Source organism: Cavia porcellus, unplaced genomic scaffold (genome assembly GCF_034190915.1).
Source record: "Cavia porcellus strain 051 isolate PalLab524CR breed Dunkin Hartley unplaced genomic scaffold, mCavPor4.1 scaffold_7, whole genome shotgun sequence".
Lineage (NCBI taxonomy): Eukaryota > Metazoa > Chordata > Mammalia > Rodentia > Caviidae > Cavia > Cavia porcellus.
The window spans coordinates 65,147,956-65,173,933 of NW_026947490.1; the positions used below are offsets into that span (position 1 = coordinate 65,147,956).

The 25,978-nt window shown below is 44.2% G+C and overlaps 1 long non-coding RNA gene across 1 annotated transcript; it reads left to right on the forward strand.

Annotated features, from left to right (window-relative positions):
• Positions 1-21,198: 21,198 nt before the first annotated feature.
• LOC134477005 (uncharacterized) lies at positions 21,199-24,246 on the forward strand. Its single transcript, XR_010048876.1, has 2 exons — positions 21,199-21,743; positions 23,708-24,246. It is a non-coding gene; the product is annotated as an uncharacterized LOC134477005 (long non-coding RNA).
• Positions 24,247-25,978: the final 1,732 nt, after the last annotated feature.

A 25,978-nucleotide genomic window follows, 5' to 3' on the forward strand; every position in this document is an offset into this window, starting at 1 on the left:
TAGTCATTAAAGTTGCCAACTTTGCAGGAGGAGAAAGAGAAGGAGGAAGAGAAGGAGATGGTGGCTGTATTGCACCTCCATGTGAGAAGCACTGCTCGTAGACAGTTATTGTGGTGGCTCTGGCCAAGGTCCCAAGGGCTAGTAAAAGTGAAGCAATATCCCCACAATTACAAGTCTTTTCTGTAACCCTACGGCCTTAGGGGAGTTGGGTCTACTTAGTCTCCCTTGGTTTATCTGAAAACTGCTGCTGGGGCAGAGGAACTAATTTCTAGGACATGCAAGACACTTTGTATTGATTATCATGGCAGACAGAGGAATTCAGATGAGGTAGGGCATGCTTAGAGATGGACCACTGGGAGGAAAACTATGCCAAGGACCTGGAATATGGTCTAAAACGAACCAGAATAGTTTTCATTTTGAGACATCGGCTCAGTCTTTTACCAGAACACAGAAGGGGGTGCAGCAAAAGAGGGATGACTGGGCTCAGTGGTAGAGGGTGGTGAGTGACCCAGTGCCCAAGTGCCATGACTCTGCAATATCTCCCATTCCCCAGGTTTGAGGACGGAGGCTCTGTGGTGGTAAGCACAAAGCTCACAGCTCTCTTCAGAGGTTGAGTGTTAGTTTCTCTTTGTATTTAGCTTGGTCCTACTCAGCAATCTCAGGTCAAGAGAACACATTCAGCCCAGCATCATGTTACATGTGGCCCCATGGTTATCAGAGTAGACTTTCCTGAGGGAGAACTGGGAGTTGGTTAGGTTGTAAGTCCTGCCTCCAAGGTTTCTCTGTACCTGGTGAAGCACGGGATACTTTGGAACCGCCCATTTTTGAAAAAAAAACAAAACAAAACCAAAAACAGTCCAGTACTGCAGGTTGCAGGGGGGAACAGAGACTAAGCATCCCAGCCATTTACAGTCTGTGTTCAGAAGTCTACCAGGAAATGGAGGCCAAACCTGGACATGAATTGTGTAGAATAAATGCCTTATAGTTTGATGTAGTGGCTCATGCCTATAATCCGAGAACTCTGGGAAGCTGAGACAGGAGGATCGCAAGTTTGAGCCCAGCCTCAGAAAGCTGATAACTTAGTGAGATGCTATCTCAAAACAAACAAAGAAAGAAAAACAGAGTATTACCAATTATGTGAGCAGTGGTTGAATAGCTTTTTGGGTCCCTCCAATATGACAGTGCTTAAAAAACCAGACAAAATACAGGTGTGTATATATTATCTGCTCCAAATAAATGTGCAAATACAGATCTGGTTGTTTGGTGACATGCACTAGGGACTCTGTGGTTCTCAGTGCTGGCCATGAAGAATGAGCAGTACCATGTCATATGACACAAAGAAGAAACCTCCACGTACACACTGTGAAAAGCCTTCCCAAATTCTCTCAGAGCCCTTTGTCTCCTTTTATGGGAAATGGAGACAACTAAAGTTTTGATTTGATTTTCTGACACTTATTTCCTCCTTGGGTCCAACAGCAATTTCCTTCCATCCTAGAGAGCCTGGGAAGGTGGTCTGACCTTGGCAGTAACAAGGTGGTTCTTTCTGCCTATGCTTGGGGAGTGCTGGGGTAGTTTCCTTGGGGGAAGAATTACCTGAACAGTAGGTGGGAAGTAAAGGGGGTTCCCTTGTCTTTGCCAAGAAAGGAGGGATGGGGAAGGAAAGGGGAGGTGAGGGACATGGTCAGATAGGTAAGAGTAACCAAGGTAAGGTCTGGATTGCCTAGTGAGGGCCAAGGGCAGTGGGTGGAAGCACCATGAATACGTGTGTGGGAATACTGGGCAGACGTGTTCACATTTGCAGTTTAGGGACTGGATTTGCAGTGCAGGGATTGGACTGAAAGGAAGACTAACTGTAACCTGATGGATTGATCCAGGTTCTTTGGGATCTAGGACTTGGGTTTGAATGGGGATGGAGGCCTTGGGAGTATGGGAAGCAGGATGGAATACTTCGAGGTTACCTGGATGAGATAGGATAAAAGGAAAGGGCCATGAGGATGGCTCTAAAGCCTGTGGTGTAGGTATTTGGTATGTGGTGCAACTGCCTGAAACAGGATATTTGAGGAGGATCTGGTTGGAGAGGCCAATTTAAGTTGGATCTGTTGACTTTTGGTGTTCATAAGCTTTAAGTGGAGATGTCCACTGAGTAGATGAGTGTGCATACTTGGAGACAGAAAAGAGAGAGAGACAGAGACAGAGAAAGAGACAGAGTCAGAGAGAGAGAGAGAGAGAGAGAGAGAGAGAGACCCAGTCATACCCAGGGACCTGACACTCCCCATGATGTCCTGCCTCCACATCTCCAAGTAATCCTGATGCCTGTAATACATTTCCTTTTTTCTCTGTCAAATCCTGATCTCTTACAGCTCAATTCCATGGCTGTGTCCTTGAGGACGACTTTTTGGAGTGTCTCCACACTTGTCTGAGTTCCACAGCACAGAGACCCAACTACCCCTTTGTGAGGGCAGGTCACCCTCACCTGCCTGCCACGCTGTGTGCCCCGGAGCAGGAACACAGGATCATTCATGCTGCCCCTTAGCATCTTGTTCCAAGCTCCTCACACTTCACACGCCCTTATTCCCCAGATACAGTTGACGTAAAGTCATGGTATCTGTAATGTACTTCAAAATGGTCCAGTCCAAAAGAACTGCCGCAGGAGTACTTTGGTTCAGGAATGCTTCTACCTGAAAACAATTCAGCTCACAAACTAAGGTGTTCGGCAAAACTTTACTTCCATTAGCCAACTCTGCAATGGGTGACAAACAGGACCGCGGCCATCTCCCTCACACAAACACAAACGCAGCCGTCTTTACCAGAATCATAAAACGACTCAAGTTCGTAAATCAAGGCACCACTGTGTATAGGGATGATGCAGCAAATGGGTGAAACGCTAGCAGTCCTTTGAAATAAGTGGTAGGTATTTGAATGGTCATGGATATAATCGCCTTCTGTGAGTTCGGGAAATTTCAAAATAAAAAGATAAACACGTGGGAGTGTAGCTATGGCTTCCTGTTTCCTCCAAGACTTGGGAGCAGGTGGCAGCTGTTGGGCAGGGCAGCATTTCTCAAAGCAGGGTCACCTTAGCGGCCTACACGAAGCAACTTGGAGCTGGACGTGAGCAGGCTCCTGGGCTTAATCATGGCCCACATTAGACTTTCCTGTGGGCAGGGCACACAGTCCACATACTTAGCAGATTTCTTAGCTGTAAATCAAAAGTCTAGCCAATGATCTATCCAACTAAAGGCTGAGAGTGAGCCATGTTGACTCTGGCAGTCCCTAGAAGGTTGTGTGACCTTGGGAAATCTGCTTAGCTTCCCTGAGCCTCATGGTGTCATGTAAGGTGGTGGCATTACATAAATGTACCCATCCAACCTCACTGACTGTTGTTTCACTGTGTTTCTTCTCTATGATTTATTTTTTGATGCTTTTTAAAAAAATCAATACCAAGGATGGATTGAACTCACAACCACATGCTGGCAAGGCAGGTGCTTAATGCCACTGAGCTAAATCCCCAGCCCCAAATTTGCTGTGTTTCTTAAACGCTTTATTATAAAGCACTGTACAAGTGGAAGGCAGTATGCTAAGCAGGAAGAAAACTAGCTGGGGCTTACTGAGGACTCATCGTACCTATTAGTGAGCGTGGCAAGGGTACAGTTGGGTTTGGTGTTCACAACAACACCCTTTCTCTACAGACGAGAGTACACACCTGTCTGTGGTATATTCATTCTGACTGTGGCTGTAACAAATTATCACAGACTTAGGCTTCAAATACTGCAGATTTATTACCTCAATGTTCTGGAGGCTAGAAGTCCTGAAGCCAGGGCATCAACAGGGCTGCGTTCCTTCTGGAGGCTTGGAGGACACCCCATTTCCGGCCCCTTTCCAGCTTCTCTAGATTTCCCTGGTCCTCAGCAAGGGCTCCTCCCTCCATCTTGAAAGCCAGCAGCGCAGTGTTTCCTGTCTCTTGCTCTCTCTCTGGCCTTTGTTTCTCTTGCCTCATCTTTTTCCCAGCTGAGTTTCCCGCCTCCCTATTAGAAGTTCGAGTAGATGACACGGAGCCCTCTTGAAGCATCCGGGCAGTCATCCCAGCTGACCACCCTCATCTTCATCGTTCTGGGGAGCAGGATGCGAATGTCTTGGGGTTGGGGTTGCCATTATTTCCACCCCCAATCCAGTTATAAAACTAGCGAGTGTCATCTGATTTCAACTCCCCTTCCCTGGAAGTGGTAGAGGAGGAGCCTGAGGGAAGACACCCCTCCACAAAGGCACGCCCCCTCTCCCCGCACATTCCACTAGGGCTAGGAACTCATCAGCCCGGTGAGGAAGTTAGAGCCCCATGATCCAATCACTTCCAGAGCCCCACCTCTGGACACATGCGGGAACACTTTTTTGGGGTCTTTTTGTGAGAGTCTCACTACACAGTTCAGGCAGGCCTTGAGCTCACTTTGTAGTCCAGGCTGGTCTTGAACTTGAACAATCTTCCTGCCTCCGCCTCCTGAGTGCTGGGATTACAGGTGTGTGTGGGACCTTTTTTAAAAAATCCATACCTTAAAAAGTGATTTTCATTTACTCTGAAATTCTACAGAAACTCTAGCACCTCCTTTGTAGGGCAAAGTGTTTAATCACACTTGAACATGATTTTAGTGACAGTGGTTTTGTGGGGCTGTGCAAAGTATCTGGGAGCCTTTAGACTGCAACAGTCCTCTGAGGAAGCTGTTATCATCCTCAACCTAAGGCCGAAGCAGCTGGGGTTTTGTGAGATGAGGAACCTGCTTCTGGCCCCACAAAGAAAAAAAAGCCAGAGCCACAGTTGGAAGTCAAGCCTCTCTGTCAGCCGGTTCCTGGGTAACACGTCACCCTCCCAGAGAAGGGGCTGGGTGGAGGGCTATTTCCCTGCCTGCTGGCTTAGGAAAGCTGAAATGCATTTATCTCAGTTGTACTCAATTATTTGTTTTTCCTGGCCAAATGTTGGCTTTCTATACTTAACCACTGGGTTTTCTGGCTTCTTCAGCCTGGCCCAGTGTCAGGAACATAATGAGTCTGTACAAATGCTTGTTACAGATTAGGCAGGTTCAAGGAGATGCTCGTGTTGGCTACTAAGGAATTGGGAGAAAGTACAGAAATCAAGAGAAGAGACAACTTATTGTGTAACAAAGGTGCGGGGTTGGGATAGCAGGGAGAGAGATATGTTGCTTTTGCGGGAGCAGAAGACAAATTAGTAGGAGTAGTGAAAAGCAAGGCCTGGAAAGAAAAATTGAGAACAGAGTGGGAGAGGCCTCTTTATCAGGGTCCAGTCCGTCCAGGAATCAAAGCTTGGGGGCTACTGCCTCAGCCTGGAGATGAGACGTCTAGGGGAGTCTCTGCAGGGTCTCCAAGGATCAGGATGTGAATCTCAGAGCGAATCAACAAACGACAACTACAGCACCCCGGAATTCATAGAAGTTATTAGCTCTTGGAGATTCTGGAGGAGGATCTAGCCTGAATGTTATTTTTAGACACACACCACACACACACACACACACACACACACACACACACACACACACACATCTGTTCAGGGCCAACAGTAGAATTCTTCTTAGGAACAGATTGATTGATTTTTCTCTTTTGGTTTGGGAAAGTATCTGGGATATAAAATAGGACTATGAAAGGCATGCTGTTGGTGGGGAACCAAAGCATTTAAAAAGAGCCCTATAAACCTCACTGATGAGAAGAGTAAGAAAAATTTCTCCTAGTTGAGAAGGAGACAGGATTATGAGCCAACTGTCAAGCATTTGTTACTGAACTCAAGACTGCTTACTTGCCACTCGCTAAGGGCTGGAGGGGTCGTCGGTGGGAAAGGAACAAAATCCCCTCCGCAGGGCTGGGGAGACAGCACGGAGGCTTAGCGCTGCCTGGTCAGTGTGAGGTCGTGGGTTCCATTCCTGGTTCAAAAAATTAATAATCATCATATTAAAGGATTCCCTCAGCATACCAGCAAGAAGGAGAAGATGGAGCACGTCAGCCTCCTTCTACCCGCAGGAGGAAACAGCTGAGGAACCTGGCAGCTAGTGATCTGCTGAATTGCTGCAGTCTTGAAGAGGAAGGAGAGAGATTAGGGGAGTTTCAGGTAAATCGCCCTTATGCTACAGCGCAAGTTTAAATGATGAACAAGCGCTCTATATGTGCAGGCAGGCCTGAGCTTTTTCTAGCAAAGCAGAGCTACACTTTGGATTACAAGACACAGACTCTCTCTCTCTCTCTCTCTCTCTCTCTCTCTTTCTCTCAATGGTCTGTACAGCTGTGAAAAATAAGTCTTTTTGAGCTGCATCCAAAGGCAGGCCAGAAAAGGGAGGGGATGGAGGCTTTTCTTTGTTGCCTTTTTATTTTTACCAAGAAGGAAATGGTTTTCAGACGCTTCTAGAAGACTTCAGTTCCCTGGCTAGATCTGGTCTCTCTGATTCATGCGCTGTGATCTTCTCTCGCCCCTGGGGAGGATGATGGGACTGTCACAGCCACGCAGTCTCCTCATGGTTTGCTCGATGGTGTGGGAGGGAGGGCTCATCCTCGGGGAGAAAGGACCCCTGCTTGAATAAAGATGAGGTGCCACTGGCAAGGAAGACTTGGAGGACAGCTGTTAGGGAGACATTCATGGTGTCAGAGGAACGAGCACAGAGTGAACGAGAGGAGTCCCTGATGGAGGCGGAGTCAAAGCCATCTTTCAGAGTAAAAGTGTCTAGTGATGTATTATGTGTATGGAACACAAAGGGTCTCTTGTCCTTCCACTTTGTAACCCAGACTTTCCTCGTCAGCACTGTGTACCCTCGTGGAGTGGTTTGTGGAGCTGAGGCTCACTCTCTTAGCACCCAGTACCCATCCTGATTTCAGTGCCTGGGCCATTGTGTGTTTCTAATATACCCCTCATATCTCAGTAGCATGATATGAAACAAAGATACCAGGAGCAGAGGCAAAGACAAACCATGATAACGTAAGTTTTTAAGGAATAAAGCAAAACTTGCAGGGAAGGTTTGGATGTCCACAGGGCGAAGAAGAGAACCAGCCTAATCTGGTTTAAAAGGGCCAGAAGACTCGGTGGGCATGGAGGTAGTAACTATTGCACTGCCCACCCACGTACTAGTGAGTAGGAAACACAAGATCAGGCAGTTTTTGGAGAAGACTCAGGAGGATCTTCCAAGGAACTCGTTCAGTTGGCTCAGCTCCTCCTCATGTGTCTTCGTTTGCTCTGGAATCATCTTACTCCTGCTCCCAGAGACCAGAAGAGTTTTAGGGGGATCTTGGCAGCTATACTCTCATAGCTTCTCCCTCAGAGTATCTGGCCACAGTCTTGGGGAAAGGGGGAAGGCATTGTCCCCCTTTTCCAATTCTGGAAAGAATAACAGGTGGGTCTACCTAGAGAGATCCCCTGAGAGGGACAGTGGAGTTGGGGGCCCAAGACTGAAAGAATATATTTTCCAGGGGTGTCAGACACATGTTTCCTAGAACATATAAGAGAATCAATGTCCTTGTTTAAGTGAGTTTTAGGGCACATCTGGCTCACATTGACAATTCCCACATGTGCTCCTGAGGTTTAGTTTTGTGTGAATCTCTTGCATGTAGAGCCAAGGAAGTTATTTGTTGGCAATTGTGAGAGGCTCTGAATAAGATCTACAAAGACAGTTACTAAACCAGTCTAAAAGAACGGTAAGAAACAGTGTTAAACTACCTGAATTAACACCAGCCTAATTTTTTGGCACCTTTTTGTCTAGTTGAAAGTGGATAGGCATTCTAGGTTGACCGGCGCAGCCCCCCAATGAGACAGAGGACGCTCTTGTGGGTAACAGGTAACTGCCACTTTATTGTTGTGGGTTCTGGCTTATATATCTGACTGTGGCCAATCAGGCTGCCACGAGGGCTGCCACGAGGAGGCAGAGTTGGAATGGGACGAGGGCTCTGGCTAATATACCCAGCTGTGGTCAATCAGGGGTTGCCACAGAGTCAGCACGGGGCAAATACGAAGTGAGCACGGGGTGGCTAATTTGGAGAGGGATGTAGCGCATTGCGGAAGCTGGCGTGGTCCTTAGTCCCGGGTGGGGTATGGTATGTTGAGCGCCTGCGCCCAACATAGGTAATATAAAGGAGAATGACTTTTGGTTATGCAGATAGCAACAAATACTGCTGCCTTAGAGGGATCAGTGTCTCATCGCAGCCTATTTTAATCAATTTTTCTAATGCTGGGTCAATCCTGACCATGTGCCTCGAAGGAAGAGTTTACTTTGGTTTATGATTTCAGAGGTTTCAGTCCATGTTTGGCTGGCTCCAAGATAGAAACATCACAGTGGAAGAGAACAGTGGAGGAAAGCTACTCATCTCAAGGCACATGAGAAGCAGAGACTAGGGAAAGAGTCAGAGAAGAAGGGATTAGAGACTGTATATAGTCCTGAAGGTCACAGTCCTATTACTAGCCCACCCCTTTCATCTTGATACCCAAATGCATGTCATTAAACTACATTTAATCTTTAAGTAGAGATAATAACAAAGTAATAATTCTACCTAGCATAATCATCCTGTGTACAACTGAAATGTACTAATTCTCTCATCAAAATCTCATTAGTCTTAGCATTGGTCAAAATCCAAGTCCAAAGTCTTCTCTCAAACTCAGGGAAAGCTCTTAGCTGTAAGGCCCTGTAAATAATAATAATAACGTTACATGTTCCTGAGAGATATTGGAAGAGAATAAATATTTCCACTCCTAAAGGAAGGGATAGGAGAATAGAAAAGAGCGGGGCTCATACCCAGCAGGGCAGACATTAAATCCTGTACTTCCACGTCCAGCTTCTTGGGCAGGACTTAGGTAGTCTCACCCTGTAATCCTGTCTTGGGCTGGCTCTGCTTGCTACCTGCAGGTTCCTCTGCAGATTTTTTGTATTCCTGGCATTGCCAACTTCCTTGGATCTCCTCTGCACCTTCAGCTTCACTCATAGCTTCCCATATCACCCTCCCAGAGCTTCCCAGCAGAGATTCTGACCTATCATTCATTGTTGGGCTTTCCTGGCTTTCTTTTGAAATCTGGCTGGAAGCCCCCATAACCCCATAACTCTTGCATTCTGCCTGCCTGCAAAATAGAATTACATGGGAAATGCCAAAGTCTCCCACCAGTGTGAGAAATAACTAGCTTTGCCTTCAACCATGGCTTCAGTGCCTCTGCCTGGGTGCCGAACTTGGTGCTGAAACAGTTTCCTAACTGGCCCTGTGTAAGCAGGGTACCCTGTGGCTCTCTTCTCAAAGTCTCTCTGAAGAGTCTACAATTTTACACTCTTGAACTTCTAATGGGTGAGGTCTGGTCAATTCCTAAGAGTCCCTTTAGGCATCTTTCCTATTAGTAGCTTTTAGTACAAACTACCTGACTTCTTTTTAATGGTATTAGTCTCTTCATTAACCATACCTTCCTTGACCCCAACTTTATATGCACTTCTTTTCTGACCAAAGTGAAAGCTACTTTACAAATATTTTGGCTCTGATACTTGTTCTTGGTTGTCACTATAAATCTAGCTAAAGCAGGCAGTAGTATCTATGTCACAACCTGAACATTGGGCTGCCTTGAAATTTCTTTCATCAAATTCATTATTTATCACTCTAAAATTAGCTTTCTGCAAAGTCCAGACATTGACAAACTCTTTGCCCACAGAGCTCCCATTCCCATCTTTATTGTTTGCACTTCTATCAGCATCCTGGTCTTCTGAGTTTCCTCCAGAATTGTCTACCAAACTCTGCTTACTACACTCTGGGACTTCACTAGACTGCAACCATAAATCTTTCCAAACTCTTCCCACAAAACAGTTTCAAAGGCTTCTGAACCATAGATCAGGTATACCCAGCAATGGCCCCATAATCCCATGTCAATTTTTTGGGCATCAGGCAGCTTTCCTATTTCTGGAACAAAATGCATGATACCCACAACTGAGAGGAGAAGAGGCTTACTTGGCTCATGGTTTCAAAGGTTTCAGTCCATGACTGGCTGAATTCAAGGCAGAAACATCATGGTGAAAGTACATAGTGAGGGAAAACTGTTAACTCGTGAAATCTGGACACAGAGAGCAGAGGAAGAGGCAGAGAGGAAGGGGCCAGCACCAGACCCAGTCCCAAGGTCATACCCTCATGACCCACTCAGACACATCCAGAAGTGTCTTTACTAATCCATCAGTATCTCTCAGGTCAATCAGGTTGACAATCAAGACTAACCATCACATGGACTTTGCTTAGCAAAGAGGAACTTAAATACCCCTGTGTAGGAACCAACCTACTAGCTTGTCCCCAACTGGGGAGCAAATGAGGAGAAAAGAGAAAAGACACAGAATTAATTTAGAATGTGAGGGTCAGGGTGCTCTTTCCTTTGCTAGGCAAAGGGTTCTGAGCATTTGGCCCACCTCACTTTTTATTCATCTAGACAGCAATTGGAATGATACAAGATTCATCTGCCTCATATTATCTATAAATATGACCAGGTAAACAACCAGATCTCAGCTGAATTGATTTTTCCTGGAGCTTGCAATGTGTCAGCCTGCCTGTGTGCCACCAAAGAAGCACAACTTTCCACCTTTCTCCTTTGTGCTCATCAATTATGCCTCAGTCCTCATTATCTGATCCCCTACACCCCAGGATGCTAGAGTTTTCTAGCTGGTGGGGACCTTCAACTGAGCACGACAGCATGGAGCCCACACCCTCCAATCTCTTTTTCTGTTTGCTGACTTCAGATTCACACAGCTGTGGAGGAATTGTGCTTACTCAAGATCACCTCTTGGAGTTCCTTGTGTTTTGTTACTGTTCTGTGATGGGTTCCATTTCTCAAGTTTACTTCAGGATCTGAAGTGGCTGCTTCAGCCTCAACCACTGTGTATGTACTCTAACCAGGGGGAAGGATGAAGGGCAAAGGCAGAGCCACTAACTTCTTTAGTGGCATCGAGAGATTGCACATCATTTCTATTAACATCCAATTGTCCAAAACCTAGTCACAAGACTTCGTACCACTGTTAATCTGTTAAGAGATTAGTCTGCCAAAAGAGAGCAAAAATGATAATAAATGATGGCTGATTTGGAAGCAACAAAGCTGAATGAACACAGGGGGACCTAAAAGAGCAGCGGGAGCTCTGGGTTTAGCAGTGGGTTGTCTTTGACCCATCAGAGCTGGCCCTGGCCTGGGAAGGAGATGGTGAGGAGGGGAAGGTATTTCTTTACCCAGTAGTAAGTGTCGGCCATGTTGGCTACATCCCTTTTCATGGATTTTATGATTAGAGTTTTCCAAACCTCTGCATACAGTAAGGTCGAGAATATAAATAATTTTGTTCTGCTAATAGCTCACCATAAATGATAATCCCTCTTGACTAGCTGGTTACACACTTTGCGGTGGACCTCAAATACAGGTGCAAAGCAATACTACAAAGAACTGTTTCCAGGAATGTTTAAGGTTTCCTTCTGGTCCTCCCCTTCCACTCCTCACTGTCAGTGTAAGCCTGTCTATCATAAAGTGTGCATGGTAAGGAGATTTCATTCATTAAAGTGTCACACTTGTTTTGACGTTATCTCCATGTGATGGTCTGTATGTTTATTTTTGTAATCATTTCAAATGTTTAATTTTTAAATGTCATATTTGAAAAGTTGCAAAAGCATTCCTTATTTATTTTGTAAAACTACATTTGCTCAAAAATGGAAGTGACTCAAGTCTACTTGGGTCTGACCTGTTGTTTTTCCATTTGCTAGTTCTGCTCTTCCCGCCCAGCACCTTTAGAGCAGCGACCCGCCCACCACTGTCTCCCCAAGGTCTCCAGCCCTTGCTGTGTTTTCTGCTCTTCCTTCTCACGTTTACTTCCTGCCTTTCTAGAATTTGGTGTCAGGACTGTGAAATTTATAAAATAAATGAAATAACTTTTCTCCCATTGCTTGGTACTTTTCTGAAAAACTGTCACAACGTCACCCCTCTTTGACAGTTTACAGAAATCCCTCCTCAGCCATCAGCATGCTGAATTTTCTCAGGTTTCGCTGTTTCCAAGCTCCCATCTTGGGTCATCAGCCCTGGCTGTTTATATTTATGGAGGGAAGCATTTTTAAAATGAGGATTTCTAAATTTTTTTCCATAAAACTGTATACAGACTTAATCTTTGACTTCTGAGGTTAACCACTTCCTCATTTTTAATTTACATTTCATGTTAAATTGTTTTCTTTCTTATATTTATCAAATTGGTTTCAATTTTGTTTCACGTGCTAGAACCAATCTATTTTCCCATTAATTTGTTTTTTCTGCTGCGTGCTCTGAGTTTATGTCCTTTTTTCCTAAATAATAAAGATACTTGGATCGATGATGTTTCCTTTGAGTTTAATTTTTTTTTTTTAAGATTCAGTAGTGGTCTCATTGTCTTTTGTTTTTGTTTTGCTTTTTATAAAATAGCCTGCAATTACGTTCTTAGCTTTCTTTTTGAACCATTGCTGTTTGGAAGAGTATTTTTAAACATCCCAGGGAGAAGGATTTGAATAATCATTGTTTTTATCGAAGAACTGAGTTGGTTTTTATCATACTGTGACCAGAGAACACAGACTGAAACATTTCTGACAGGAATGTTAATGAGAGTTTAATTTTTGTTAATTAGAACTTGATCGATTATTATTATTTTTGACTTTGATGTGTATGGACACTTTTTCACTGGCCGGGGTATGGTATGTCTGGGTGAGAGCTTCACACACACTTACAGCAAAACTATGATCTGTGTTGGGAGTTGTGTTCTGTGGGTGTCAAGTAGGAAAGATGATTATATGGTTCCAACCTAGTATTTTTCTTATCGATAATTGATAGAAAGATATTACAAATCTTTCTCTACACTTGTGGATTTATGTATTTCTCCCATTACTACTTTTAACTTTTTGAATGTGTTCTGCAGACTTTTTGAGTTGTGTGTGTGTGTGTGTGTGTATAATATATGTATATATATCACCACCTGGTGAGTTAATCACTTTATTATGAAATGACCTACTTTAGTAATGCTCTCTGCCTTAAAATATACTTTCTTTGATATTGATACAGCCATATAAACTTTTTCATGCTTAATATTTACGTAGTATTTTCCCTCACCGTTTACTTTAAGCTGTCTTTATACTCAATAGCACAGGTTTCACCTTGCCTTTTTACGATTCAGCATCATTGTTACACGGTACACATATTCTCTTGCGCTGGTTTTTACTTGACTGGTTCTTCATTCCTTTGTTTCCTGCCTTTCCATGGGTTGGGAGAAGAGAGTGAACTGTGTGTTTTTTTGGATTCTATTATTTTCTCTATTGAGTTTAGCTATACTTTGTATTATTTCCTTTAGGGCTTGCTCATAGCCTACTTTCTAATAATATGATACTGCTTTGTGTGCTGTGCAAGAATTCCATTTGCTACTTCCCATGTGACCCATAACATTTAAGAAATAGTAATGTTTTAAAGTATTTTAAAAATGGTACTTTAGACTGTCAGTTTTCAGAAATTCACATGACAATACATGTATTATGACAAAAATAAATAACTATTTGCCCTTATGTTCACTCATTCTGTTGTCCTTAATTTCTTCCTATGGACCTAGTGTTCTACCCGTTCAACTTGGTGTGTTCTTTTCTTTTAGAAAATATAACTCTTTTTTTCCCTAGGAGATCAAACCCAGGACCTTAGAAATGTTAGGCAGGTGCTCTAACACTGAGCTATGCCCCTAAACAAACGGGTCTTCTTTCTTTCAGGACCTTAACAAACACAGCATTCTATTGTTCTTTACTCCGTTGTTTTTGATGAGGAGTAACAGCACTTTTTCTCGTTCTTAAAGTTTGCTTTTTGTATCTGATTTTCAGTAACTCGGCCAAGATGTGCCTTGGTGTGGGTTTCCTTTCATTCACCTGGCTTGCTGAACTTCTTAGATTAATTTGGAAGGTTTTTGGTCATTATCCCTTCAAAATTGCTCCTTTTTACTTCTTTCTGTGTTCTTCGGGGATTCCAAGTGTAAACACATTAAACTATTTGATATTTGACACTTTCTTAAAGAGCTCATGTTTTTGCTTCATTTCATTTCATTTGTTTTTTCTCTTTGTTCCAGTTCCATTGACCTATCTGTAGGTTTAATTCTCTTTTTTGTTGAGTCCTATCTGCCATTAAGCCCAACAGTTGAGTTTTTACTTCTGATGTTGTAGGTTTTTTCTTACACTTTGTTTTGATTTATTTCCATATCCTTGGAAGTTTCCTGTGTCTCCATGTATGTTTTTGTTTTTCTGATTAAATTTTTTCAGCACTTCTATCACTATTATTTAAAAATCTCTGTCTTTGTTCCAAAACTTGGATCAGAGATGATAAGACTTGTTTTATTGACTATTTCTGCTCTTGATTGCAATCAACATTTTTATGATTCTTCAAGTGCCTTGTAAATTTTGATCAATGCTAGTCATTTTGTATAAAAGAGCAATACAGAGTAAGTTAAATAATAATTACTTTTAATAAAGAATGTGTTTGCGGTTGGCTCTTGATTTTATTGTGACTTTATTTGGACTTGATTGACCAACAGCTACAAATGTTTTGATGGTGTAACCAGAATTTTGCTTGCTATGGGCCTTGGAAATCTAAGTGTTGGCAGAATTCTGGAGAATTCTTTGTTTTTTTACAACTGAACTGCCAGCTTACCAAGCTACAAGGGCTATGTCTGTCTCTGTCTCTGTCTCTCCAGTCTATTATCAGCATTTTGAGTTGTCGGGAATTTTTGTTTTCTAGTATTGTCCGAGCTGAGAGTACCTTCTGATGGTTTTTCTCAGGGTCCTTCCCCTGTTCCCCTCCATCATAGCTTGGCTGTCTTGAGCCCAATGGGCTCCAGCCCTCAGGAAGTAACACTGCAGCCTTCTGCCTCCTTTGCAGCTTTTGGCAGGCTGTCCATGAAAATTCAGTGCAGTCTGGGGGAAACCAGCAGTGGGTGGGAATGGCCTGTCTCAGAGCCGAGACAGACTGGGGCTCTAATTTGTCATGCCAGGCCCTACAGGGTTTTCAGAAGATTTTGATGGTTTCAGTTGGTTTCTCCATCCTCAACTATGAAAGCGTTTTCTTCTTTTTTGACATTTTACCAAAGACTAGGGGTAAGAAAAATTGCAGGTATCTTATTGCCTACAAATTTAGTTTAGTTTGAATTTTCATCTCTTTTATAAACTCAAGATAACTATAATTTTTTTCTTTTAAAAGCTTATCTAGGCTATTTTGGATATTAGGGTCAGAATGAGGATTTCTTTCAAACTTTTTACATCTTAACCAGAAGCAGAACTCACCATCATATAATTCATTATTATTGTCTAAATCTCTTTTTTTTAAAGAGCAGAATACATTTATTCAGAGAAAGAAAGCTTCTGAGAGAGAGAGAGACAGAAGGGATCCTGAGTGGGTTCCCAAAGACCCTGTCTTTTCTAGGGACTCTTATAGAGTAAAACCACAAGGTGAGACAGGTTCAAAATGGGGGAAACATCGGATTGCAAAGGCAGAGGGACGTCAGGTGGGACAGAACTATGGCCAGCCAATAAGATTGTTTAGGCAAAATTGAGCAAATCAGGAACAAATGGGGAAGTGAGTCACACAGCAAGTGGGCATGCTTAAGGAGCAGTGACTCTTTCTATAGGGGGTTGGGATAGTGACTCCTGGCTTCCTCAAGGTGATCCATACCTATTTAGAGTATCAATCCCTGATGTTTATACTTAGGCTGTGGTTACATTTGTTTTGCCTCTTGTTTTGAGATCTGGCCCACAGCAGAGGTGTTTGTCTTCTACAATGTTGCAAGGTATCTGGTCCTCTGCACTGGCTCCTTTGAGGGCCTTGCCCTGTCTGACTGCCTCCAACTCAGCTGTCTGTAACATTCCCTTCTCTGAAGAAGTAACCTGAGCTGCTGTGAGAAGCTAGTGGACAATGACTGATCTGGCTTCTTCAGGCTGAGGAGGGTCATGCTGTTTATCAGCAGTCAGGGATACTCTGCAGAGGTTCTATCTAAAGGCCCTAGGTAGAAACCAGGCATTTTCATCTTGGGTGAGCATACGCTTTAAGTCTGAAGAAGACAAAGCCAAAGAAACAATTAAGTATATGTGGGCCAAATAATAGAATCAACAGGCTAATTATGAGTACAGTTAAGGATTTCCGCCAACAGGAGCTAGTAATGCTTCCCATAAAGAGGATGAAGGATAAGGGTCAGGGATTTTTAGAATCTGCCATGTCATTGATTTATCATCTAATATCTTGAACAGTTACTGAGATATTAGTGGAAGATCAGGAATGTCCACACATTTAGTTTTTACAACGGCATAAGTACCTCCTGTGATGCTGTTAGAATGTCTAAGGCCATCCAATTTTGGAGGATTCCTTATCTCATTAATTTTACTTTACTTAAGAAAGACCAGCTGTAGTGTCATTTAAGACCTGTTGAGTATTATTAAGGCCTCAATATGTGCCATATAATTTTTACTATGGACAAGATCTGGTGGATCCCAGAAAAGGGAATCTGAAGGTAGCTAGCATATGTTGTTGGTTTTATCTGTATGATGTCTTGGGGTTTGGCACCTTTTAGTCAAGAACAAACTTCAATCAAAGCATTGTATAATCAAAGTTTGAATACAAAGGCATGTATAATCAAAGCTTGAGCATTAGAGCTGACAGGTAAGTTTAGAAACTATTTCTAATGGGTAGCAGCTGTAACCCACTGATGCTTAGGTCCCTTTACTGATGGAGTCTAACATTTTTGTCATAAACTTCTCTAGCTTTAGTTATAATTATCTCTAAATTTTTGATAATATATGAGAACCAGATTAACACACTATTTTGACAAATGAAAAACTCTCAAGGTTTTATATATGAGCAACAATGTGTCCTGCATTTGTAAAAAACAGTCTGAGCATCATTTTGATTAGTTGGCAACCTGGATATATATTACAGAATTTAGACAGGATAAAATCTCTCCAGAATTGAAGTTGGGTTTTGATGCACAACTAAAGCGAATGAGTAAAGAGAAAGTTATCCCAGTTACGATTTAAGCAACATATATTTTGGTGACCATTTATTGAGTGTAAGACCTGGAAGGAAGATCAGAGCTGAGAAGCACAAAGAGACACGAGCCCATGTCCAGCACTGGGCTGGTTTTCACCTCTTGTCATGATTACGCAGGGCTCCTCCATGGAGAAGGCAGGTAGAGATGGCAGTCTGGCCAGAGGGAGGGGGTAAGTGCCCGAGGCCCTTCAGTCTTGCTGGACTAACTCACAGGTTGGATCTGAACTCTGGGTCCTTTGCTTCAGAGGGCAGTCTGACCTCCAGGGGTCCCCCTTTACCAGCCTGGCATGGCTTGGGAGGCCTCTTAAGCCAGTTCTTCTTAAGGTGGTCTGGCTTTCCATAGTAATCGCCTTGAGTCTAGTCAGTGAGCTCTTCTTGCAGACCTGAGAACCAGACTTAGGGTCTGTTTCTTTTAAGACCACAGCAAAGGCGGCCACTTTTTGGTCTCTTTGTTTTCTCTCCTTGGCTTTCTCCCAGTCCCAATTACAGAACACGAAGGAGGCTGTTTTAACTAAAGCATCAAGTGAACTACCTGGAGCAAAGGTATCTTTTGTAACTTTTTCTAATGTCTGGGGTTGACTGGGTAATATATGAGTCTTTAAATAGAATCTGTCCTTCTATTGAATCAGAATCTAGGAAAGTATGTTTTACCAGTGCTTCTAGTAAACAATCTAAGAAGTCAGAGGCACTTTATGTCTCTCCAGAAAAGTAGCTGACAATTTAAAATAACCAGAAGTCTTGGTTTTTGTCCTTCTTAGACCTTTAAGAATACACACTTGAAAATGTCTCCTGTTTCACTCTCCTACCTGGTTGCTAGACCACTAGAGACTTGGAGGGGAACTGCTTGTGCCCCAGTGGGAACTCATGGTTCCCCTGGCTGTTGATCTTCTGACTTTCTGAAATTAACAATATGGTATTCACCTCCAAAGGTGAATTAGCTTGTAATGCTGCTTGTCTCTCACTAGAAGTTTAAGATTAACATTGCATCTTTCCAAACTAGTTTATAGGATCGAGTAAATCCTCTAAAGATGATGTACTTTTTAGGGTCATCTGAAAATTTTTCTAGTTCTAGCTTAACTTGCTTTAAGCCACTGAAAGAAAGAGACCTATGAATGGGGACAGTCTCAGAAGGATTATAATTATATCCTGATCATAAATAAGAATTTTTTTAATTACATATTGTTATACGGGAAGTAGCTGTTCAAGTTACAAAATCAAAGCATAAAAAGTAGACAATCAAACAATGACAGCACAAACCATTCTGTTTGATGAACTAATAAAAACTTAATAATATGGTCATCTATCTTCCACACTTATACAATACGTTATATCCCTTAGAGCACTTTCTTTCCCTTTCATTTTACAATATCTGTTATACATTTCAGATCTTATTACTCTTTCAGTTTATTATTATTATTTTTTATACTAGAGACACAATACGATATTTACAAATGTGAGTCTGGTTTATTTCACTTACGAGGATAGTCTCAAGTTGCTTCCATTTACCTATAAAAGCCTCAAAATCATCCCTTTTTATAGCTAAGTAGTACTCCACTGTATAAAAATACCATATCTTTTTCGTCCATTCTGCGATTGGTGGACATTTGGGTTGTTTACAAATTGCACTGTTATAAACATGGGTACACATATATCACTGTGACATGACCTTTTCAATTTTGGGGGGAAAATACCCAGGAGGGGAATAGCTGGATTGAATGGGACTCCCAATCCTAGTTGGAGGACTCTCCATACTGATTTCCATGGTAGCTGTACCAGTCTACACTCCCACCAAGAATTATTTCTTAATATTAAAAAATTTGAACATGACAATCCTGACCATTTTTTCCTCTTTTTTACAGTATGCCTCTAGTTGTCAAGTTGTCAATTTTTATTTCCATTGCCATTCCATTTTGGCTCTATGGGGTAGCTGGCCACCCACTTACAGAAAAGTATCCAATGGCTTTTTTCAACATGGAAGTGTTGAACATCTTCTAGTGCTTAAGAACGCATTCCAAAGGAGTACCGGGCTTTGGCACTCACCTGCCCATGTCTCTGTCCAATGATCTCGGTGGGAAACCTCCAAATAATATAGGAGAAAGAAACTCCCAACCTACTAGATGTCTGGTATGAGTCTCTAAAACCGAACAACAAATTTTAGGAACAAAAGAGGTTAAGAGCAGAATTTATTCATTCAGAGAAAGAGAACTTCTGTCTGAGAGAGAGATGGAAGGGGTCCTGAGTGGGTTGCTCTATCCAAATCTTTTATCATTTAATTTACTTTATGACTACTGGTATATTATAGATTTGTAAAAAAAATCCCATGTCAACAATTGTGTTTCTACCAATACTTTATTTCTACATTTTCTTATTTATATAATCTGTTACCATATATGAAAAGAAACATTTCAGATTATTTTGCTAAGAATGCAATGGGTAGGATAAATAAATCCCCAAATGTCTTTTTGGCATGCTCCTAAAAATTCCCCCCAAATTCACAAAAAATTCTGTGGCAAATTCAGTTGATTTTTTCTTTGATAATGTGAAATCATCACTTTGGTTTAATGATCAATTTTATAGCTTTCTTTTGCTATATTAATGTTGCTAAATCTTCTTCTCTTTATGTTTCATATTTTTTGACCACTAATTCTTGATTTACTCTTGTGCTATTTTGCTTTATACATAATTCTTATAATAGATTAGATTTTTACTTCTTAGTTCATTCTGAGATGGAGAAAATCTAGCCATTTGTATATATTAACATAACTTGCTGTTTAGCATGGCTTTTAATTTACATAGCTATCAAAAATTATTGAACACTTTTATGGGAATAAAAGTATGAACAAAGAAAAATCTTTGCTTTTTGAGGATCACTGTTTAGTAAGAAGTGGTCAATTAATAATTTTACCTGGGGAAAAGAAAGATAAGGAGTGAGATATTTCCAAAGAGCGCCTCATTTTAAGTTCCAGTCTATTCGGTTAAATTTGTACACTACATAGGTAGCTCTTTCTGGGCTGTGCCGATTCTCTCTCCCCTGGCCTGCAAGGCCCCACCATGGGTTTGAACAGACATGGTTCCTATGGCCACTTCCTCACTCTCTTGACCTTCCCTACCCTCTTCAACCCGGCTGGACTGTTAGGCTCCACATCACTGGGTGCTGTGTTAGAAATAAACCAAAGATTTGCCCAACACTGGAATCTGCACCAATTTAGAGCTCACAGGTCACAGAATACCTGGAACAGTCACATCTCCACTTGTCCTGGTGTAATTATTCGCTCTTACTTTCGCTTTTGACTGTCCAGCTTCAGACAATAATTTATAGTCATTCTAACTCTTCATCTGAGACAAGACCTGTGCTTTGCCTTATACTGCCTGTAGGCATGAGGCTCACCCGCCTGCAGCCCAGGATGCTTCTGAGTCCACTCAGAGTCCTAGGAAGGGGCAGTGACCGGGCAGTGTTTTCATCTGAAGATGCTACACACATGTGCCACTGCTGTAATGTCCAGGGCTACACTGACCCTTGGAGTCATAAGGCTGCCCCAAAGAGCATCCCAATCTTTCCTCTTGGTGACAGGAGTCACCTTCTGTGTTAGGTCAAAATAGGAATGCAGTGGCTCCAAGAGCCGTGGGAGGCTCCCTGGGTGGGGGACGCCATCCTCCCTGGGGCTCTGCCACTGTCTGAAGAGTGCAGCGATAGCCTGGTCAGGACAGCCTGAGTGTGAGGCTGCAGATGGCTGCAGAAGGTCCATTCCAAGGTTCATCTGTGGCTCTGCTGTGACAGGACACAGGCCACTGAGAGCGATGTGAACCATGTCAGGCCGGGGCCTCCTCCTCTGGTCACCCTGCATTCCCATCCAGGCCTAGCACCCGATCTGAACATCTGACACAACACAAAGGACTTTTAAAACATGAAATTCGGCTTCCAGCAGGCCTGATCTGTGTGCTTTGTTGTCATGAAGGTGAATGTAAGATCATTACCTTTGGGCTCTTGGGTCCAACACTGCTGGGTGGGGTGAACTAAGTGGGTTAGGGGCTTCCCCGCCTGCCTTTGCCTTGTTTTGGGGGACTTCGGGCCCTGCGGTCGCCACCACTAGGCCAACTGTTCTAGAGCCCAGAAAAGTAAAAACCACTGTTGCCAAGATAAGCAAGGAGGCTTGGGCCGCATTTGCAGGCCTTGGAGTGGAGCGGGCAGGAAGGGAAGCACAGGATGTTGTCTGGCTTCCTGGTATTCTTAAAAGTTTTTACTGAAGCTTTGTTTTTGTCTTATTATTTTTTTTCAAAGACAGCAGTGTAGTAAAGTCTTTAGTAAAATGAAAGCCCAAGGCATCACCAATTCCCTCTGAGAGGACCTGGACTGGATTCTCCCAGAGTCTGAGCAAAGCCATGCCCCATGCCCGGCATCTTGGGAATGCGGGGGTGAGTGGTCAGCCTTCTGCCGTCACTGGCTGAATGAACAGACCATAATGGGTCAATTCTCTGCTGTCTGCTATTTAAAACAACGGGTTCCTTCCTGTTTCCTATGAGCTGACTGAGCCTTCTTCTGTGTTAGGGAGAGAGAGAGAGAAAAAAGAAACTCGGGAATAAAGTGGCCCCTCTGAGACTGAATGAGCTACACATCTCGGCCCGCTGGGCCACAAAAGCTCCTAACTGTTTTATCTGTCCAGATGGTTTTCATTTGCTGTTGGTGGCATGACTCTCTGAGGTAATTTCCCAAATACTCGGTTTTTTAAACTGGAGTGGGCGGGAGGGAGAAAAAAATGGGAAAGAAAACCTTCCAAGCCATGCTGGAATCCTCTAAGAAATGGAATTGCTGCGAGGGTTATGTCAGATTTGTGCAGAAGCCTTTGGACTGTGAATGTTCCTTCTTCCAGCAGGGACAGTGGGAGGATGTAACTCCCCCAACTAGAAGTACGATGCTCTCTGCTTGATCCTTTATCCTCCCCATGGAAGGGAAGGCACCCCCTGGGAGTGAACCCCATCCCCAAGACTGGGAGAAGACACAGACTGGGAGTGGGGAGGTGGATCCCTAGGCCCCTTCTCAGGTGATTCTCCCCCTGACTTTTCCTCTCTCCATTTCTCACTCCAAGTGGGAGCGGTGGCCAGGTCTCTCTGATTATGTAACTGCTCACTTGTGAGTGTCAGTAGCAATTGTAGGACATCAAGCAACTCTTCCTTTCTTGGGGACGTTGCCCAGCTAGGGCTGGGGCCTGATGGGCACCCAGAGTGTCTCTGGCCAGGCACAGCTCTGAGGCTCTGGGGACTGGAGGTCCCAGCAGAGACTGGGAACACTGCTGGCGTGCTCACCTCTTTACCAGCTGCATGGCTCCTGCTCAGGCCATTGGTGCACATCAGTTATGAATGGCTTCCACCTCCAGGAGCTGTCGGTGGCTCAGGGTAGGAGCAGTGCACAATCCGGGTGAGATACTTTGCCTGGAAGCAAGGGCTTCACAGCAGAGGCGCTGTCGAGCCAGGTCTCAAAGAAAGGAGAGGACTCTGCTGGACTAAACAGGAGAAAGCTAGTCCCAACAGTGGGGAAATTAGAAGGAAAAGCACAGAGACATGTACATGACATGATTAGGAAATGGTATCAGTGCCTGTGTGATTTCAAAGTGAAAATCCAGGCATCCTGTAGATGATTGTGACAAAGCACACAGGTAGACGTGTGGTGAAGGACCTGAGGTTTTAAGTCTGGCTGAGCCAGGAATGGTGGCACATACCTGTAGTCCCAGCACTCCAGGAGGCTGAGGAAGGGAGAGTGTAAGTTCTATCCCGCTGGAACAACTGAGCATCTTAGAGACACTGTGCCTCAAAATTTAAAATAAAGTTAAAGAAGGACTGGAGATGTAGCTCAGTGGTTAAGGTCCTAGGTTCAGTTCCCAGTAACACACACACAGAGGGGGAGAGGGAGAGAGAGAAAGAGAGGGAGAGAGGGAGAGGGAGAGAGGCTGCTGAAACCAGATTGAGGAAAGTCTGTTTGCAAAGGGAAATCCAAAAATGACTGTTTGAAGCCTCCAGATATTGTAAAACTTGGCTAAAATGAAGCAATCAGATATGTTTTCAAGGGACAGTCCTGGGTATTGAACAGGAAAGGGCTGGAGGGGATCAGGTAGCAGGTGACTGTGGAGATGGGATGTGGGGCTAAGGGCAGGGCACACACCAAGGTGCTAACCAGGGGCAGCAGGTCTGGGGAGTGAATTCGAGGGTCCTGAGACACAGCAGGGCCACATCCGCCCTGCGTGGTTGCCAGGCATTATGGTTGCAGACGAGGGACAGGTAGGATCCTTATGACAGAAGTGTCCCAGCAGCAATGACAGAAAGGCCAGGAAGGAGCAGAAGTGGGGAGGCACACTGCTGGGGAGAAGGTAGCCCCCCAGGAATGAGGAGCACAGTAAGCAGAGCCAGGGGACCGTCTAGGACAGCAGCGCGTGGGCATGACATCAGCCAGAGGGCACAGGGCACCAGGGGGTAGGATGAGCCTCATGACTCTGCCGTGTGTCCCTTCTTTGTCTTGGCCTGTATTAGAAGGAGGATGACTCTGGATGCTCGTGGGGCTGGGTATGTGGAGGACAGGTCTAGGGGACCAGCTGGGGGTGGAGATGTGTATCTCCATGACATGCTCACCCAAACCCTGTGGTGGTTAACCGATGGTTGACTTGTAACACCCAGCTGAACTGAACCAGTGTGGTGCTGGGTGTGGAAGACCCATCTGAGGATTGTTGCCAACAGCACAAAGCAGAACTGGAAGGGATGGCGTGCTGTTGCTTCTCCTGGAGAAACTTCTTGCACTGATTTTCCTAATATGAACCCAGCTGTTATCATCAGAGGGGCTGGGTTGCTCACTGTCACTGAGGATGGCTGCGGTTCTCCTGAGGGCGCTCTGGTCCTTGCATCATTTCCTGGCTCCCTTGACCTGTTGGCGCAGATCCTACATCCTGCTGGGGAGGACTTTCTAGCTTCTACCACTGAGCTGTGGGCCTTCCCAGTGAAGATCCTTGAACACATCTGCATGAGACGTTGTGGGCTCTGGGCTTCCAGCTGGACTCGTGGAGGACATCATCGTGAGATCCAGGCCCTCAGCTGGATTCATTGGATCTCTAGTGCATGAGCAGATCTTTTCTGCACTTTTCTGCATTTGACTTTTTGGGTGACTCTTACAAAATAATCCTATAAATTGTGTCCTATATTAAATCTATTCCCTTGTAAAACCTGACTACAATATACCCACACACAGGACCAGCTCCATGGGCCTGGACTAACTTCAGGTCCTTATTTTGGGGGCCTACTGGATGCCCAAAGGAGGCGCCCTGTCTACCAGCTGCTGTAGACTAAGAGCAGCTCTGTCCAGATAGCACCTGGAGAAGGTGTGGGGAGCAGGGCCCTTCTCTGTTCAGGAAAGGCAAGGCCATTTTCTTGGTACCATTTATCTGAGAGTTTGAATGCTTCCTGCTATGAACCTCTAAGCCTGTCACAGCACTGCTGTGCTGGGCTCTCGATACACAAATCTTCAGGGAACACCTCAGATTTAAGCCACAAAACCCCACACCTTCCCTTTGGTCTCATTTTTCCTGCCTATGTCCTGACTATACCTCAGATTCCTCTTCCCTCCCCTCCCCTTCTCTCCTCCCTTCTCTTCCCCTCTTCCCTCCCCTTTCATTCTCCTCATCTTCTCCTCTCTTCTCTCCTGTTCTGTCCTCCCCCGCCTCCTTCTTCCTTTCTGCCTCCCTCACTTCCCTTCCCTTTCTGCTTCTGCTGGGTTGAATGGGGTTCCCGTAAAATTCCACTAGAAATGTGTAAATGCAACCTTATTTGGAACTAGGGTCTTCGCAGATGCAGTCAAATTTAGACAAGGTTATATTGGATTAGAGCAGACTCAAAACCCAATAGGACCAGAGTCCTTACAAGAAGGGGCACATTTAGACCCAGAGACACGGGGAGGGGGACACTGTGGTAGTGGTGGCAGGAATCTGGGTGATGCTGCTGCCAGCCAAGAATCACCGAGGACTGTGACATCCACCAGAAGCTGGGGAAATATCATGGAATGGATTCTTCTGAGAAGCTCCAGGAAGGAATTAAATCTGCCGCATCTTGATTTCAGATTTGTAGTCTCAAGAACTGTGGCCACTTTGGTCACGAGCCATCAGCTTGTGGCCCTTCACTGGGGCAGGAAACAGATGCATCCCCTTTTGTTCTCTGCAGGTCTAGTTTTGGAGCCTCCAACTGCTCCATGGGTACTTGGTTCCTCCCGCGTGAAGGTGGACACCTGCCCGCCTGTCCAGGCCTGCTGAGGAGGCCTGTGGTTTGTGGTGCATTCATGTCCTGCCTCTGGTTTTCCCTCTATCTTAGTTACTTCCCAGTTGGTGGGACAAAATACCTAACACTTACAAGATAAAGGAGGAAAGGTTTATGTGAGCACAGAGTTTGTGGAGGTTTCAGTCCATAGTTGGCTGTCTCCAAGACATGGCAGAGAGGCATGGCAGGGGAGAAACAGTCCATGGTAGGGCAGATAGGAAGCAACATAATTTCAGTCTTTTTGCCTTTTGACTCCATTCAGGCTACAAGCCTGATTGGTGCCAGCCATACCCAGGGTGGGTTTTCCCTTTTAAGTAAATCCATCACCCACAGCCAGAGCTAGGCTAAACCAGTGGATGGACTGATCTAGTGTCACATACCAAAACCCCACTTATGAGCACACAAGGCTTTGGGGGACATCTAGATATGTACCCTAACGCCTTTACATCATTAAGGAGCACAAACAGTTGCCACTAAATCACAGAAAATGTTTAGGGGATGCCAAGGAGAACCTCACTTGAGGAAAGGAAGGAAACATCATTGACTAGAGACTTGGGGAGTTTGGAGTGTGCTAAACAAATTTACTGTCAAAACATGCCATTGAGCTGGACGTGCTGGTTCACAGCTACAGCCCAACACTCTTGGGAG